The sequence below is a fragment of the Gavia stellata genome, chromosome 3 (assembly GCF_030936135.1).
Source record: "Gavia stellata isolate bGavSte3 chromosome 3, bGavSte3.hap2, whole genome shotgun sequence".
In the NCBI taxonomy this organism is placed as follows: Eukaryota; Metazoa; Chordata; class Aves; order Gaviiformes; family Gaviidae; genus Gavia; species Gavia stellata.
Window position 1 is genome coordinate 21,354,151 of NC_082596.1, and position 15,968 is coordinate 21,370,118.

At 41.0% G+C, this 15,968-nt stretch overlaps 1 protein-coding gene and 1 non-coding gene across 2 annotated transcripts in view; one reads left to right on the forward strand and one right to left on the reverse strand.

Moving 5' to 3' along the window:
- Positions 1-15,968, reverse strand: part of OXR1 (oxidation resistance 1) — a 257,761-nt gene that overhangs the window by 232,697 nt on the left and 9,096 nt on the right. The gene's annotated exons all lie outside the window — the stretch shown is intronic.
- TRNAL-CAG (transfer RNA leucine (anticodon CAG)) lies at positions 6,061-6,143 on the forward strand. The gene has a single exon. It is a non-coding gene; the product is annotated as a tRNA-Leu (tRNA).

A 15,968-nucleotide genomic window follows, 5' to 3' on the forward strand; every position in this document is an offset into this window, starting at 1 on the left:
GTGTCTTTATCGCATGGAAATAGAAACCAAGACAGAGTCAGCTTACTGTCCTTTCTTCGAAGCTTGTTTATTACCCTGCAAAAATCTGGAAGAGCCAGTAACCTGCGATGCTCTAGATAATCCCATACGGTTCTCCCTCCTCCAGCTAGCAGGGGGCAAGCCCTTCTTGAGCTCCTCCTTCACTAAGTCTCTTTCTGTTACATCCAGCTCTCCACAGCCAGGTCTAACAGCCAAACCCTGTTTAGTCCTGTTCAAGCTAAAACATCTCTACCATGTCTCAGCCTTCCTGGAAAGCATCAAGAGACGACCCAGGGCCTCCAGCACAGGTTAGGAGGTAGTACTTTTATCCCTGGCTCTTCCACTTGAGAGTCTGGGAAACAGAACATCATCTGGTTCTTTTAGCATCAATTAATTACCATGAAGATGTAACACTTAGCTCTTTCAGGTTCAATAGTTTGCTGTTGCCTTTATAAATAAGGACAGAACTTAACAGAATATAAATGTGCAGTTGTGCTTGAAATGCTTTAGGAATTTGTCATCTAAAAATTAGAATAAATTCACTGTTAATAATAAAATATAGTGATTCTGTCATTATGGGTTTTCATGCTTGCCACATCTCCAATGATTTACAGATTCTCTTTTTTTTTTCTTTTGCAAACAAGCACAAGGATAGTTTTCATTGCTAGAACACTTGAGCTGGAAGCTGAAAGTCAGGTTAGATGCTTACTCATCAATTAGTCATTAGGATTTTGCAGGTGAGGTTCTGCCTCAGTGTCAGCTCTCAAGTTACCTTTTACTGCAGCCATGTGAAATACACACCCACATCCACACCCTGTATATATAGTCATAAATGTAACTACTTTTACCCGTGGGAGTTGAAAGGTTACCAGACAGGAAGAGGACAGGTCGGGAACAGGACTGAGCTTGGCTGTTCATTTGAATTTGTTCTAATGAAATTGGGCAAGAAATCCACTTACTATCCTCACAGCTGTTAACGCCTTACCCTAAACAGGAACAAAAGCCCATACTCATGACTCTTGTGAACAGCAGACATCATTGAAATAAAGGCAGTTCTAGCTTTGTGTTTTGAAGAACTCCCCAATTTACACTTTGGAATTAAAAGTATGAAGAAAAAAAGTTATTCCAGCTCAACAGGCAGCAATCACAGAGCAAAGAGCTCTCCAGTTGGTGCTCATGTTCACAATGAAATAGTGATTTGGGAGAAAAAAAAGCTGATATTCAGCATCAGTTTCAGGGCACAGAAGTAATTCTCCCTCCCCTGCCACACACACAGATGCTGTACCTCTTCTGGATCCTGCTGATACATACGCTCCTGAGGCATTTTCTGTTATCATCACAGAGTGTAGACATGATATGCCAGCCTTCTCTAGTATTCTCAACTTCCTATAACCACCACAGGGTTCCACACATTTAATCTGCTTTATATCTTCAAATGTAGTTTACAGATTTGGGGAATTTAAGGGAGTACTTAATTCAAAGGAAGTTTATGAGGATTCATACTTGTAAGGTGTATTGAGGGTGAGTTATTTCATAGAGAAGACCCATGTGAATAGAGTAAGACAAAGATTATTTTTTTTCTCAGCTGACCCCCTCAAATCTCTAATTCCCACTAGAACAGCTGGAATATGCCCAGGACAAAGCCTCTATTACTATTCAAGCCCATTCCAACCTGTGACCACAACAAGACTTGAAGTTCTGCTGCAAAGACAGCTGGCAGGTGAGACAACATGGTCCCAACGCACAGCAGTCTTGTTTCTAGCTCACAATCTGTTTCTGCTACTGATGTAAATATATTTTTAATATAAAGGAGTGAGTCGGGTCCCTAAAGATTACACGGAGCAGAAAGAGAGCTTCCCAGGTTCCTGACAACATTTTGAGTCTATGCATCACTTTCTATTACTGTTTGTGCAAGGTCTGACAACAGGACTAGTGATACCTGTAAAATTAAGCACATTCGCATTTGGAGAACTAGGGGCAAAATGTGAAGTTATAAAAATATTGAAAAGGCATCACATTTTTAAAGCAAATCTTCAGTTAACCACATTTAACCTCATTATCATCCATATAACATACTCCACTTTCTCTTTGGAAGGAGATGAATTGGTCCCACGGGATTCAGCCATTCTTTTTGAATTAGTATTTCTTTCAGGGCCCACAGGGAGAGCCCTGAAACGTAAGGAGGAAAACAACTCTCCTATTCAGAGAAAGAACAGCACAAAAGATGCTCTCACTTTGTCAGTGGCTTTGCTTAAAGCAGGACAGAAACCCAGAATGGCGAAGGAGGAGGGATAGAGAAGGGGGGAGAGAGGCCTTTGATATCAAGGGATGTTGTGATGCCTTTTATCTCCAGTGCTGGAGATGCTGGACCCAGCATTTAAATAGATTGACTGCTACTGTACACTTACATCAGTGTAAATCACTACAGCTTTACCATGACATCTACGAGAACAATTTCAAATTCAGTATTAAAACTGCATGGCACCGCTAACCTCAGACCCTTGCAGCTTCATTGGTTTTTGACAGGGTTGTACGGATGTAAGCTTAGGCAATGACTACATACTACTTTCTCTTCCCAGCTGTGCTGGATGAGAAGGTTACAGCCCCAAGACCTGCCAGCTTAGCTGACCATTCTGCACACCATTTCAGCTGTAAAGGGTCTTAGGTTAAATCTCTTCTTCCAGAAAGTGTTTAGTGAGTGACACACAGAAGCTGGAGCAGAATCAGAAAAAACTGTGCACCCACATCCATCTGCGGAGTCTGGCCACTCTTCTGAATTTGGAAACCCCCTTGTTGCTACCTGCTGTTTCTGAATTTTGCCCAAAATAAAACCAGATTTTACAAACATTGTTTTTAAATGTAAAGAGTTTTATGAAGCATCATGTAACATCCACGAAATCATAAACCTCATCAACTGACACTACAGGCAAGTACAATAGATGTAAACTCACAAGGGGAAAAAAAAAAAAGAGAAAAATCCTAGTATTTTATTGAGTTCTATTTGAGGAAAGACATTTTTGGCCCCTGTTTCCTGTTACTCTGATTAAATCCATTAATTCACTGTAATATGAACAGCACTTGAAGCTCCATTGATCAGTGTGATCATTGCTGGTATTTTCACATTAGCTTACATGGGTTTAGCATTATTCTTAACTTGATTCTTCAAATGTGCTTTCACAGGACAAGTCATTACTAAGGATTTTATTATGCACAGCCACATTAAAATTATTTTTCAGTATTTTCCATTATCTCATTGAACCTTCTAGAACAATGTCAGCTATCATCAGGTATTCTGAAAACTGAACTCAGACTTTGCACTGCTTTTTGTTACATACACAAATAATGCAAAATAGAATCAGATTTTCCACAATTTGCTGAGAATAGGAGTCTATTATTGAAATGTTAGGTTGGGCACCAGCATAAAGATGTATGAGGGACTATTGGCACGGATACACAACAGTACTGCGTTTCCTCTTCTTCACCTGCTATCATCAGAACATGTACTCAGGAACTAGTAGAGCTAACCCTTCCAATGGATAATACCAATGCACATCACGTCCCAGGGACTTTCTTTTCAGCGGCTGAGGAACGCATTTGCTGGAGCCCATCAACATCCTGCAACAGAACAACCTCCAGCCTCAAGTCCTATGACTCTGGCTGTGTGATGGACAGGCTGTTAGCTAAGTCTGTGTCAAAGTAGTTGGGGAATACATACATCTTTATAAACATGTAATTTTTATTGAGGTTTCCAGTTTGCTTACTAGAGCTCAGTTCAGCCAGTATGGCAACTGCTATATGAAATTGAGCCATGGGTCAGCAATGAATGTTGAATCCACCCTTTGCATACTAAGTACCACTACATTTTGACCAGCAAGTTAGCCAGATCAGCAGGTTTTTGGGTAACAGTCTGAGAGTTAACTAACTACTGAAGTTCTGGGCCAAAAAATTCCCACTGGTAAAGGAGACGCTGGTGCTGTTCAGGAGTAGGCTTGGGCTGATTCTTCACTGAGGTCACTGTATGTTTGGTATGCACTCTAGTTCTGCAAGAAGAGCTTTGTTTGTGTGATCCACGAGTCTTGAAGCCAATGGGTAATGTTATCTTTATGACTTAGACTTGATTTAAATTAAGACCTATTCAGTTAATTTCCCCAGCCATTCAAGATACATTTAATCAGCTTAACATCATCACTGTGTCTTGAAGCAGTGAACATAAGGTTTTGGAGCTGCTGGCTGAAGACCCAAACAGCTGTGCACTGATAGGAGAAAGGGTGTAGGTTCCAACCCCAGCTCATGCTGGAGTTGCTACTCTATGAGTAGCCTTTGATGGCCACACCTCTGCCATCTCTATTTCTGCTTATTGGACTCTGCCCATCTTGCTGCAGGGGGCAAGAAGACTTACTAAAACTGGAGTAATTCTGTTTCTGTCGACTCCACCACTTACAGTTAAAAAAAAACAAAACAAAACAAAACAAAAACAAAATCCACCACCACCACATTGGCTAAGACTCTGACCTGGACAGAACTACAGACTCCATATAAACAGGTTTTGGTACCAAGTCCCTATTTCCACAGCATTTAAATATATTACTAATTCTAAATATGGGAAAATTTCACCTCTGCCCATCAAAGAATCCCTCCCAGTAAGTCAACCAGGCCTGCTCTTTCTCTAAGACTGGAACGCTGAAATGCATTACAGCATACCTTCTGTCTCCCATCCTAACAAGAAGCATAAAATTTCCAGTATGTTACAAAAATATTGGTTACATAGGCTAGTCTTTACATACAGTTAGGACTCAGACAAGACTACTTGTTGCCCTAGAAAACACAAAGGTTTAGGACTCATTAACTGCATATCCAAGATACAGCATTAATACTCTCAAGTCATAAGAGTGTTGTTACATAACATTGTTCAAAATTATGGCACGTAATTCTAGAATCACAGAACAGTTTAGGTGTGAGGGGACCTTGCTCAAAGCAGGGCCAACTTTGAAGACAGATCTAACTCTGAAGTCAGGACAAGACAGGGCCTTGTGCAGTCAACTCTTGCATATCTCCAAGGAAGGACATGGTCAGCAGGTCAAGACAAGTCATTATGTCCCTCTACTCAGCACCAGTGAGACTGCATCAGAGTACTGGGTCCAGCACTGTGGGCTCCCCACTGCAAGAAAGACATTGACTAACTGGAGCCAGAAGAACTGCTTTCTCCAAACAATAGCAACTGTTTTCCTTCAATACCAGTACCAAATAAAATCAGTATCAAATTCTGACCAATACAGTAAAGACTGTAGCCTTTTTTGCCATTGGAAAATATTGTTCCTTAAGGTTCTGGGGAATAGTTATGTTTTGGGGCCAGAGGTATACTTGCCACTTCTGATAGTCAGTTTCTGGTTGTCCCATTCCAAAATTCGATTTTTCTATTAAATTTACATTCCAGACAGAGCCACTGGATTTTAAAGCTGATGCTCCCAAACAAGTATACCTCTTGTCTTCCATATTGACTTTTACTCCCAAATCCTGACCAAATTTGTACATTTAGAGCTTCCTGGATGCAGCTTTCAAGTACATTAATTCCTTTTAAAAAAATGCAGCACAGGGACATACAATTTGTTTCAGTGTCACAGTCCCCTTTCAAATGTTACAGAGAACTCTCACCATGAATAACTTGCACCTGTCTCCAGGGGATTTTCATAGACATTAGAGGAAACGAACTCGCCTTAAGCAATGCCCTTGTGCAACATAACATACCGCATCTTTATTCATCTCTGTACACCTTCAAACTTCTGCTACATGGCATACCTAATTTGTGTGCAACAGTCCCTGCTTCCTTCTCAACATACTAACACTCAGGTACTCACAGAATGAAACAGCTGCGTGTACCAAATTAACATCAGTTATTACAGTTACATTAGAGTCAACACAATATACATTTTAGCTTGGAATATTTTATAACATCCTCTGTGTGAGAAAAATAGTACAACATAGCATCACGAAAAATATCTTCAAATACACAAATTATACAGTAGTAGCAGCACTATCCTGTGGGTCAGGATGGCCGAGCGGTCTAAGGCGCTGCGTTCAGGTCGCAGTCTCCCCTGGAGGCGTGGGTTCGAATCCCACTTCTGACAGCTCCCTTTTGGGGCTACATCTGGCTGGTGACCAGTCACGTCACCAGCAGTGTTCCTCAGGGCTCCATTCTAGGGCCAATCCTGTTCAATATATTTATCAATGATCTGGATGCAGGAGTTGAATGCACCATTAGTAAGTTTGCTGATGATACCAAACTGGGAGGTGATGTTGAGTCTCTTGAGGGAAAACAGACCTTGCAGAGGGATCTAGATAGACTGGAGCATTGGGCTATGATTAATGGCATGAAATTTAACAAGTCCAAATGATGGATCCTGCACCTGGGATGCAGTAACACTGGGCACAAGTACAAATTGGGAGAGGAGTGGCTGGAGAGCAGCCCTGCAGAACGGGATCTGGGGGAGCTGGTCGACAGCAGGCTCAGTAGGAGTCAGCAGTGGGCCCCGGCAGCCAAGAGGGCAAACCGCATCCTGGGGTGCATCAAACACAGCATAACCAACCGGTCAACAGAGGTGATTGTTCTGCTGTATTCAGCATTGGTGCGGCCTCACCTTGAGTACTGTGTGCAGTTCTGGGCGCCACAATTTAAGAAGGATGTGAAGGTCCTTGAATGCACCCAGAGGAGGGCAACACAGCTGGTGACAGGGCTGGAAGGAATGTCCTCTGAGGAGTGGCGAAGGGCTTTGGGCTTGTCTAGTTTGGAGAAAAGGAGGCTGAGGGGTGACCTCATTGCTCTCTACAGCTTCCTGAGGAGGGGACGTGGAGAGGGAGGTGCTGATCTCTTCTCCCCGGGATCCAGTGACAGGACGCATGGGAATGGTTCAAAGCTGCGCCAGGGGAGGTTTAGACTTGACATTAGGAAGCATTTCTTTATTGAGAGGATGGTCAAACCCTGGAACAGCCTTCCTGGAGAGGTGGTCAATGCCCAAACCTGTCAGTGTTTAAGGGGCATTTGGATAATGCCCTTAATAACATGCTTTAACTTGATCATCCCTGAAGTGGTCAGGCAGTTAGACTAGATGATAGTTGTAGTTCCCTTCCAACTGAAATATTCTATTCTATTCTATTCCATTCTATTCTATTCTATTCTATCCTATTTCATTCCATTCTAAAAAAAAAAGGGTGTCTTAAATTAAAATGGGAGATCTAATTGTCTCAGCCTAAAGAAGGCTGCAGTTCAGAATCCATCCCATAAAATCTGGTGGGGTTTCTCCTTCCTCCCCACCACCATGCCTGGCACTAGCCCTGCATCTTCCCTGCGCTAGCTCTGATGTTGGATGTCAAGCTATATGCCTCACTGATGTAGCAAGAAACGTTACTCCCCTGAGCTGGTCTTATGCTGCTTTAGGGAGTGGGACCCACCTGCCAGGCAATCACCTGGAAAGCTCTGGCACTTGCTTAAGTGGCAAGAGCAGGGGAGTGAGTGGAGCAGAGCATGAGAGGGAGAAGCCAGAACGTCCATCCCTCCCCCTTTTGCCAGAGGTGAGCTGTTATTTTTGCTCCAGATGTTTCCTAAAACTACAGCTTCCATCAGAAAACTAGCGCTTTTTTTTTTCTTTTAACTTGCTCTCTCAAATACTTTGGATATTGCATTATGTTCTTGTTTTGATAAAATTTAAAAACCTCTCAAACGCACATATGAATCAATAAATTAATTAAATTTTCACGTTACCTATTTAAAGTACACATTAAGTGACATTCTGAATGCAAAGTATTTCTGAAAAACAAGGTCATAAACATCAGTCACAAGAACACTCTTCCCATGAATGAAGTGCAAGACTAGGATTTTTAGTGCCATAAGCTGTAAATGTTAAATATCCAGTACTGCAAATGCTCAGCAGACATGCAGTAATGACCTCTGAACACACACAGCACTAGATCATGATAAATTTGCAGCTAAAAAAGATGAATTAATGAATTATTCCAGAGGAAGAAACAGACTGAGAGTGTTTTAATGTTCTGATATTAACACAGACTCTGACAAAGGTAACTAATGCTTTCCATCTGCAAATGCTACCAAATATTCCTTGAGTTGCTTACCTACCAAAATACTTATTTACCATACCTTGTGTACAGAAGATACATATCTGGTTTTCTCCAGAACCTCAACACATGGGGTGGTGTTAACCCATCCATTCTTACTAGGTAAGCAGCACTACAGTCCATCAACACATACAGGGATGTTTTGCAGAACATCCTCACGGAAGGTAATGTTAAGATCACCAACTCCTGAACTGTTAATGCTAATTCAGTATTTAATTCCATGTTCCAGAGAGCAATTCTACCAGTATTGGAATTCTGAAAGCAGCACATTTGCCTGCTATGAATGCACAGCAAGTCCAGCGTCTTCGGGTCTGCCAGACATACAACAAAATCAATAGGCAGCTGCCTAAAGCAGTAATCCACAGCTGTAAGTTGCAGGATGCAGGGTTTGCTGGTCTTCCTGTGGTATCCATTTTGGATGAAACCTGAAATCAGCATCCTGGTTGTTTATAGTCTTTCAAGTCCCACCAACACAATTTACAATAGTAGTATATTATCTACCTTATACAGGCATCATTCCAAGTATTATTAGAAGTTATTTGATCTAAACTGAGATAGAGAGATATATAGAGAGATATGTATAAACCATGAAATAATTGTATGTCACAAGCAAAACAGCAACTTTGAAGTCTAGAACCTCCTTAGCTTCATTTCAATTGTAATGTGAATATTGAGATTATATAAAACAGAACAGATATACCTAACAGTATTTGAGATGGTTTAAGCATCCTAGAAAACTGCTAGTAAGAAGACATTCACTAAATAGATTATGCACTCAAACACCTATTCAGGATTGTAGCTTTTTTCGACAGTCCCTTCCTGACCCTACTTTATTCCCCGTTAGGAGTCATGCATGCGGGGAGAGAGAGAGAGAGAACTGCACAAGGATCCAGCCACCATTCAGGATAAAAAAAAAATAACTCCAATGAGAGTTTACAAGTTACTTCAGTGGTCCCAGGATTTCATCCCCTGATTCAAATCTCCATTTTGGACAAGGCTGCACAGGAGTTGCTGGACCTGTGAAACAGCTGCATCGTAACAGGATGCACAGAACCATGGGTTAAAAAGTCTTCAGCCATGAGCTCTGCATAGCTTGTAGTTGACAGTATTTCCCTTCTAGTAACACATTGTAATAGGTGAATTAGGCATGCAGATGAGATTTCATTTGGATTTTCAATATAATAACACAAAACCCCATAATATTCTGCCAAGTCAACTCTTCCATATTCACAGACTATAATAATGGACAAAACAAAAGTGGGAGAGGGAGGGTTAAATGCAAGGCCATCATAAACAGCAAAGAAGTAGAGAGTGTAGAAAGTTCAATTCCTTGTTCTCCAGCAGATCATTTATTCTGAATTAAAGGCCTGCACAGAACAAAAAATCTGCCAAATCCTGTGTTAATATGTTATATAGCTTACAGTCACTATTAAGAATATGCACCAAATTGTGGCAAAGCACATGTTAACTGATAACAATGATTTCTGTGAAGACAGTCTCTTCCTATGAATTGGCTTTCAGAAACTTTCACAAGATGGACTGGACGGAATCTAGAGACGCATTTGAGGGAAAGAAGAACAATTATTTTTAAAAAAATCTGATTATCAGTATGTATGCTAGCTATTTCATAATCACATGGCAATATCTGCACTCTTTTATATGCAAGCTGTTTAGTGAGGCTAAGTTCAAACTCTTCACAAGAGTATGTTCAGCTCTCTAGTCAATTTAAAACCAAAATAATCATATTAGCTAGACAAGATGTCCAGACTTAAATGACTTCCATTATTAAAGGAAGCACATGATCGACTTTTTCTGAGATTAAAACTGCATACATCTTAGCTATTGCTAGTCACAAGGACTGAGACCAAACTCTCAACATTTGCATATGCTGCAAATACTTCCTGTGAGAAAATGTCACAAGGCGAGAAGTACAGAACCACAAGCAGCTCAGAAATCTTTTATCTCTCTGGAGTGGTGCATGAGGGGGTGCTTCTGGTAAATAATACACATAGAGAATGACAAATTTTGGGTTTTTTTTTTTAAATAAAGGGACTACACAGTTTTTCAAACAAACATATTTCAGGATGCCAATGCAAACGGGAGGTAAAAGCCACAGAAAGATGTTGCGCTTTACCAAAGGAGCAGTTTTCTTTCAGCAAGCCTTATTAAATACCATCTCTCAATTAATAAGGAATAAAGATTCCCTTATTTCTGTGCGGCAGCTGCAGCCAGAGCTGTACCTGTGAGCAGAGCCCTTATTAATCATAAGGGAAAAGAACAGAGGCAGACCCCCATACCCTATGTGAAATCCCCCTGAAGGGGTTTCAGGGAAATAGGTAATTTTATGGACAAGCCGGGCTTCTACCTTTACCACCACTGCACCGTCATACATGAGAGGATATTGCCACATAGTATTTTTTCCTTCATATAAAATTTTCTCCGGCAAACGAATGGCTATCACCAAACTTTCCTCATCCTGGTTTTATGAATATTGCCCATGAACTAGAGAATACAGCAAGGCAGAGACCATCTCATTATATGCTCATCACAAAGGACAATAGATACTCAGATCTGATCAGTGCTTATCACTCTACGTGAGTGACTGTATGACTGAAACGGATGGAAACTGCTTCCAGTATTTCCCTCCTGACACCAAATCCACATTTCACTTTGAAAAGAATTAGATGAAGTTCAGCCAAGTATATGCTAAGAAGGTGGACACTGAGGGAGTTTTGAGATATCTCATTACTTCTTCTGCTCATTAGTAGATAGGACAGTATATTTCCAACACTTCGTGGTCTTCAAAGATTTTTTTTTAAAACAGAAGTAAAAGGAATAATCAGGATACCATGGCTTACCTGCTCCCTTTGTCACTGAAACAAGCCTACAATGGCAGTTCAAAGCATGTCTGAATTTGCGTTTTTCTTACTGACAAACAATCCATTACCAGCAGCTAATGATCTTTTTTGCCCTAATGAATCTACCTTGAAAGGAATCTACCTGGGGCTCTGTGCTGTTCAGTTATTAAAACGTGAAAGCTAGACTAACTCTTCTGAGGACATTGATGGTTAACTCTGATGTCAATTAAATGTCAGCTTTAGGAACTGGAATCAATTCAGAAAATCCAAGTCTATCCTTATATTAAAGATGATGCATGCAAAAGCTCTTCTCTTAGTGCAGGGGTCCTGGATCTCTCCACACTGCAGAGAGGCAGGCCCAAAGGGCAGCTTTGGCATGAGGAAACACAGGTGCCCGGAAAGTGAAAATAGCACATAGCTGTTTCTGACAGCATAGACACGCTTGTGATAGCACAGGCAGAAAGCTACCTGCTGCAAGCCAAGCTTGCATGTGGATCTTCTATGGACAGACATCATCACAATATGGGGCAGCTTGTTATTCCTTCTGCTGCTAGTGCTTTTCATAACACATGCAAATGATTGAAAAAAACAGTATTCCTTTGTAGGTATGCCTGTCCTGAAGCCAAAGCCTTGCTCCACTTGCAAAAGTCACATTCCCCTTTGAAAGGTAACACTGTCTTTTTACTGTGGGCCAGTCCACTGGCCCTTTGCGGCTAGAAATACTCACCCTTACCTCAGAGTGGTAATTTCACACTCATGATTAACTGGAATTAATTTATTTTCCTGTTCCTTCAGCGCTAGTGCTAGGCTCTGACAGCTCCCACTCTCCCCAACACAGCACAGCATTAGTGGATGGTCCCCAACGCTGCTGCACGGCTACAGAGACTCCCCACCAAAGCACCCAGGTACTTTAATGCCTCCTCAAAGAGGAGGGCCCACAAGCCTTATATCATACAACCTCTAAGAAAACAAAACTACATGCCTTCCCACCTTTCTTTCTCATTAACTAAAATGAGGAGCAGAGCTATATTGCAGCCTTGTGGCAAAGCAAGCAGATACCCAAGTAACAGCAGTGTCGAGGTCCTTTACTCAGTACCCAGTGTGGGGTTTTCTGAATAACAATAATAAAAAATAACTCTGCATTGCCATGTGGAATTTTGCTTACCTCCCTTTTTATATGAGAAGCACTTAATTTTTGGGAAAGAATATTATAAACACCAACTGGAATATAATAAATAAACTGCAGATGTCTGTAAACCTGCCTCTTTATCTGACTGGTGTCAGTTAAGGTAAAATAAAAATTACAATCTCTATGTAAGGAAAGTTATATAAGTAGGTGAGTGGATTTAAAAACAAAACACAGATCTCAGGAAGTTATATTCACCTGTCAAAGCAAGTAAACTACCAGATGAAAGGAAGGCTACGTCTGAATATGATTAAAGCCTTATTTTTTCCCCCAAAGAGCACAGATTTAGCCTTGCTGAAGTCTGCATATTTAAAATACACAATAATAAAGATGAGCTATTGAGTCATCACCAATTATTTTAAAAGAGCAAATTGTTTATTTATAAAGAAACTGACATTTATAAAGAAAGACAAGAAGGACTCACAGCTGAGGAAGCAGCAGTCTTTGAGGTTTGGGGATTTTGTTTTGTTTTTCTAACTTAATTTACTTTGCTGCTTCTCCATTTCTAACTTCAGAAGTATCACATTTCAAATCTTTCCTTTTTAGCTTCTCCTATTGTGGCCTTTAGAGTTTGTGGCAAACCTTTCACACACCTTAACAAGATGTCAACCGTTAACGTGACAGTCCTATCTCTTTATTAAACAGGTGAAACTAAGGAAGTGTTATAACACAAATCGAAGCCTCCCAGCTGCCCAGCGGTCAAATGTCACAAACATCAATTTGTTTAGCTCTTTGGATAATGTCAGGACCCCAACAACTGGACTAAATGCAGTTAAAATTAAGAGGAAGCTGTGTTAAGTTTTCGTAGAGAAGAGGTGAGCACAGGGCACCAGTCTGCCTTGTGCTTTAGCTGCTGAGCCCACCAGCAGCCCAGGAGGATCAGGCTGAGGGACCTGGTGTTGGCCAGATTTCCAGCATCTCTACCCTGAGTTACAATGCCCGTAGGAGAAACACGGCTAAACGGCAGGACTCTCCCTGGGCTCTCCTGCCTGGATCGCAAGCGTAGATGCATGGCTTTACCCTCCTCTCCTAAATAACCTCTCCTCTATAATCAGATTTACTCTTTATCTGCAGTCGAGCCCAGTATCCTCTTAACACACACAAGAACATCCATGCTGGATCAGACCAATGCTCAGCCTAGCTCAGCATCCTCTGGGACGCTGGCCAAGACCAGCCCTAAGGGAGAAATCAATACAGACAGTGGCGAACAGCAGGACAAACAGTAGGACAAAGCCTCCCTGCTCCCGGGAATTTGGGGTTCAGAGGCTTCATAACGTAGTGGTATTTCTTTGTGTTTCATAGCCTGCAACAGACTACAGAGTCACTGAGGCTGGTGAGGACCTCTGGAGCTCTCCCAGTCCATCCTCCTGCTTAGAGCCGGCTCAGCTGCGCGAGATTGCTCAGGGCCATATCCAGTCGGGTTTTGATTATCTCCCAGGATGGAGACCATACAATCTCGTGGCAACCTGTTCCAGTGTTTGACCACCTTCACATTAAAAAAAGTTTCTTCTTATGTTTCCTGAACTTTTTAGCATTCACATGCTGCTGCAACAAATTCCAGAGCCTGCCTACACACTGCTTGGGGAGCCGTGTGTAAGCCTGGTGTATGCAGTGGGGATTATAATAAGGGCAATGTTTCTCATGTCTCCCTACTCTCTGCACGGGACCACTGCTCTAACTTAATGTGAAGTGGTGACCTTACAAAGGTTTTAAGACCACAGCAAAGGTCTTAAGGCCACAGCATTCATTACTTTTATTGGAATACTCTGAGATACTTCATTTTTCTGGGTTCTGGACTTTGCCCATGTTGTCCATAAGGATTCCTTTCTTTGACTGTCTTTGTCATGAACAGTGGAGGCATCTAGCACTGCTCCATAATACCCAGAGAAACAGGATAATTCTGTGTACAGCTAGTTTCTGATAATAAATGCCAAACTATTTCTCATCTCTCAGATTAGAAAAAGTCAGGGAAAATGCAATGATTTGCCAAAAGGTAAATAACCTTTTGATGGCATCTTCCACACTTGGAACTATTCTCTTAAATAGCTTTTTTGCTCTTACAACACATCTATTGCATTTATTTCTCCCCTTCCCATGAGACTCCCCATCTGCTGTATACATCTGAAATGGCATCTGATAATTCATGCTAAGGAAACAGCTTTATCTATTCCAGTCTTCAGATTCACTTTTTCATAAACATCAGCAGCAATAGAGAAAGATATTAGGAAATCAGACCTAGAATTCTGTGTTCAGAAAATAACCTTGTCCATGTTAAGAAACAAACAAAAAAAAATGGGGCTTTGGGGATGAGGGAAGGTTTCATCTGACAGAACAGTTCACAGGAGAATATGCGTTTAAAATAAGATGAATAGAAGGAGCTGACCAATCACTCGTCATATAGAGGAACAAAAGAGTTTGCCATGATGAGGCTTAAGCCACTGGTGTTGTTCTTTCACGATGGTTATTTAATGAAAAGAGTATCTTAGAGTTATATTAAAGATGGACGATCAAATAGGGACAAAAGCTAAGACTGCGTGGTCATTCCCACCCCTGCATGGAGTTTGTTGCACAGTTTTCAATTGGCTCTTGAGAAAGATCTGTTCCTTTTGGAAGAAAAGTTCAGTGAATAATAAAGCAGGTTTTCTACCTTGGTTGAAAGATGGATAAAAGGGTGGAAGTCACACTGTATCGAGGCTATAAAAAGATTACAGGGATTAAGGTGAATACAGTATGACATAACAAGCCCTGTACAAACCTGGGTTGGCCCTTTTGGCTTTGCTATAATGCAGATAGAACAATGAACCATACACCAAACATTATCCAAAATAAATCATGCACCATATCTAGTGGTAAATGAATTATCCCTTCTCAGAACTGCTCTTTTCATAAAGAGCCATCCCTTTAGACAGCCTGAAGAGAACTGAGTGAATTTTCTTCCTGTAACTATGAGAACCAGGAAACAGAGCTAAAATTCCCATGTAACAAGTTCAATTTCAACAGCTAGAATTTTAATATGGCTACCTAGTTATAAAAGATTTGCTATAAAAATTATATGTGTATTAACAATGAATTTTTGGATGTTTATAAGCTTAGAAACTGTTACAGAAATGGCAAATCAAAAATACTGGCTGTAGGCAAACCAGCTTCCAGTGTTCTTCTGATAATTACAATTAGGGAGCTTAATGAAATCCAGCATATCAGATTAGTTTCACAATCCCTACACCTCTGACTTGCACTACCATGACATCTTCCAACAAGTATGGAGCAAATGGATTAAATTTACAGACTAATTTTATAGTCTTCCCTTCAGACTGATTTTCTTGTACTTTCCGGCAATATTTATGAAAATATTTCCAATTAATTGAAAGTCATTTAGTGCTCTCACCAAATTATTCCTCAATGAGTCTGGAGCCGATACACTTTCTTTTTCCCAAGTGCCTTTGATTTCTTCTCTGTATGTACAGTCATGCACTTAATTAAAACTTTCCATTGAAATGGCATTAGCTAGACACACAAGGCATACCAAGCTGCCCTTAGGCTTCCTGCCAGAAAGCCAGCAATGCTGATGCTTTCCTTCATTTACTTTAAAGTGTCAGCAAAACAGGCAATTTATGATCACATAAATACGGAGCCAACAACCTATGACCACTATCTGCAGCAATACAGCACAGCCGCAGCCGTTTAGTTGGTCCCGTTCCCTTGGACTGGTTCATGTTGCCGAATGCGGAATGAGAACACACTTTACTAAGTGTCTTCTATAACACTGTAATAAAATAAAT